Genomic DNA, 3,533 nt, shown 5'->3' on the forward strand with positions numbered 1-3,533 from the left:
GAGTCAGTTGTGAGTCAACTGACTTTGGTCCTGTGACCTGAACTTTGGTCTTCTGCAAGAGCAATACATCCCTTTCTAACTGCTAAGCTATCTTTCCAGTCCCTAATTTTTTAATATTTTTAATGTATGCCCATGATGAGGAGTTGGCAAAAATTTCTGGAAACAATTAGACAGCAAATGCTTTAGGTTTTCTGGGCCATGTTGCAAAACTGAGGATATGATGAAGATGCTTAAGTAAGACAAATTCCCAGAATTATTTTTCCTATTTAGTTTTTATTCATAATCATAAACTTAACTCTGCAATCCAGCTAGACTTGGAGAGGAGTAAAGAGAATATGGAAGCCAAAGAACTGCAGTGAGAGCACAAAGATTGTGGGTTATTGCTAGCAGATGGGGCGGAGGGTGCTCTCCTGAGCTACATAAGGAATGGTCTGGTGGTTAAGATGCACACAAATGAAAAGTATTAGAGCTGTCCACAGTCTGCAGTGGTGATCTTGCTGGTCTTGCCACTTGTGGACCCAATGTGCTCCATGGCTTCTATAATGCTCATGCCTTCTTTCACCTTCCTAAAGACCACATGCTGCTCAGTCTTGCAGTGAAGATGAAAAACTGGGACCTGTTTGGGTTTGGTCCAGCATTTGCCATGGACAAGATTCCAGAACCTGTATGCTTAAGGATGAAGTTCTTATTCTTGAATTTCTCCCCATGGATGGATTTGTCACCAGTGCCATTATGGAGTGTGAAGTCACCACCCTGGCACATGAATCCTGGAATAATTCTGTGAAAGGAGGAGCCCTTATAACCAAATCCTTTCCCTCCAGTGCTCAGAGCATGAAAGTTTTCTGCTGTCTTTGGAATTTTGTCTGCAAACAGCCTGAAGGAAATGGGACCCAAAGGCTTGCCATCAACTGAGATGTTGAAGAACATGGTGGGGTTGACCATGGCTGACAACAAGCAGTGACTGGGGATAGTGGCATCTGCAAAGCCCCATAATGTCTTTTACAAATTCAAAATATAACCATCATCATCATCATCATCATCATCACCATCATCATCACTGAGTACAAACTTTTATAATGCAGGTTGGTGAATGAGAGTTATCTCTTTGAAAAATATCATTTTCCTTAATTGGGGTTCAAGTTAATGTTCCCCATCAGAAATTGATTGCAAATGTTCATCTGTAAAGACAATTTGTGATGGTTTGAATGAAAATGTCCCCCATAGACTCCAAGTATTTGGACATTTTGTCCCCAGGTGATGGTGCTGTTTTGGGAGGTTTTAGAAGGTGTGGCTATCCTGGAGGAAGCACATCACTGGGGGTAGGCTTAGAGAGTTCTTAAACCTTGCTGGATATCCAGTCTCTCTCTTGCTTCCTCTGCCTGTGTGATGATGTGAGAGCTTAGCTTCTGCTGCTCCTGCTCCAGCCACCTCCAGCCACCATGCCTCTCTGCCATGACGGACTGTAATTCCCCTGGAACCATAAGCTCAAATAAACTCTTCCTTCTACAAGCTGCTTTGGTCAGTGTTCCTATCACAGCAACAGAAAAGTGACTAGTACACAATTCTTAACTTGTGAGCTACACAAACACATAGGGGGTGGAATTTGATTCATGTGTCTGTCAAAAACAAAATGACTAAATTGAAAGAAGTTGAGCTTCTTTCAAACTCTCTCTGTGATTGGGTAGTAAAGTTTCCTCAAAAGGGGCTCCAAACATAGTGAACTACACCCTGGACTGATAAACAGACCTACTCATACAGTATACCTTTAGTCAGTTGCTTGCTCTCAGCCAATTTTAGCAGTAAGCGTTCAGCCAATCGCAAGCTGTCAACTAACCGATCCATCAGACCATATCTATGTAAGGCAAATGCCTCATTACTCTGCTCTGTGAGACATGCTGACTGCACCCAATTAGGTTCTTTCTGTATCTTACTTCCTTTTGGGTTGACATACCTCCTCCTGTTACCAGTGTGAGGCAGGCACTCTGAATCATCTTTGGTCTGTAAAATTTTATTTATTTAAATTTTTTAAGACAGGGTTTAACACTGTAATCCAGGGTGGCCTGGTTTGTGAAGCATTTTCTTAACTGCTAATTGAAGTAGGCACTGTGGGCAGTGCCTATTTAGGCAAGTGGGCCTAGACTATATAAGAAAGGTAGGTGAGAAATCTAGCGGAAGCAAGCCAGTAAGCAGAATTCCTCCAAGGTCTGTGCTCCGGTTCCTGTCTCCGGTTCCTGTCTCCAGGTTCCTGTCTCCAGGTTCCTGTCTCCGGTTCCTGTGTCCAGGTTCCTGTGTCCAGGTTCCTGTGTCCAGGTTCCTGTGTTCAGGTTCCTGTCTCCGGTTCCTGTCTCCAGGTTCCTGCCCTGAGTTCCTGCCTTGGCTTCCCTTGATAGACTGTAACCTGTAAGCCAAGTAAACATTTTCCTCATTATGCTGCTTTTAGTCAGTGTTTTATCACAGCAACGAAAACCAAAGTAGGACAGAAGTGGGCTCTTGCTGTGATGGACCTGCACAAGTGGAGGAAAGCTTTGTGGGAGGAAGATGGAGGATTTTAGAGTTTTGAGCTAGAAAAGCCATTGTGTGCTCAGAGAATAATGCGGTGTTGTATAAACTTAGAAGACTTTGTTGAGGGCAACGTAGACAGTGGAGACTTCACTTGTGAAATTTCAGAGGGAAGCAAAGACTCTATCAGGGCTATTAGTGTAGTACATTCGAATTTATAATCTGTGGCTTCTGGTCAGCTGGGGATGAACAATCAGCTGTGATTAAGAAGAGACGAACACCACTGAAGTGAAACCTTTGCTTTACTGGAACAATCAGTGCTGGTTAGTCATGACCGAAACATCTGCTGTGATTAATAAGAGGCCAGCATCACTGAAGTGAAATCTGGGCAGTATTTCTTCAGGGTCAGCAAACAGAAGTTGTGGTCCAGAGGGGGCCAAGGCTGCATCTCAAACTGGAAGCTGAACATGGCAATATGGAAGAATCTTCCACATGGAACTGGTTTTGAAGACACAAGGGGTCATGGAGAACAGCTGAGGCTTGGTGCTGTGTGACAAGGTTGGTTGAGAGTCCAGAAGAGGCTGGACTGTAGAGTTGCTGTAGAGACACCAGCATATTAGAGATGCCAGAACCATGGGATGACTACTAAGGACAGTGACAGGTGTGGAGTGGAGCCAGCCTGACCCTCCAGGACAACTTGTGTGTGTGCCGTGGGTGGCAGGACCAGGGAAGTGGAGCTTCCCAAGACTTTTGGAGCCTGAAGATCATAAATGAGTCCCAAACACCAGACATTGAATTATTAGACTTGACTTTCACTGCAGGAATTTGCTTTGATTTGGCTCTGACTGTGCCTTGGTTCTTCCCTTTTGAAATAAGAAAATATGTAACTTACTTTTGATTCTACAGGAACTCACAGTTAAGAAAAAGTTTAAGAATTTAAATTTTCAGTCATTGCTATTTTTAAAAGAATGCGAGAATTTTAAAAGTTGGACTGTGCTTTGTATTGTGAGGTTAACATGAAATCTTGGGCATAA

At 43.4% G+C, this 3,533-nt stretch overlaps 1 pseudogene; it reads right to left on the reverse strand.

Annotated features, from left to right (window-relative positions):
- Positions 1 to 396: 396 nt before the first annotated feature.
- On the reverse strand, positions 397 to 948 carry LOC103728036 (annotated as a pseudogene).
- Positions 949 to 3,533: the final 2,585 nt, after the last annotated feature.

Source organism: Nannospalax galili, unplaced genomic scaffold (assembly GCF_000622305.1).
Source record: "Nannospalax galili isolate Female #2095 unplaced genomic scaffold, S.galili_v1.0 scaffold189, whole genome shotgun sequence".
Classification (NCBI taxonomy): Eukaryota; Metazoa; Chordata; class Mammalia; order Rodentia; family Spalacidae; genus Nannospalax; species Nannospalax galili.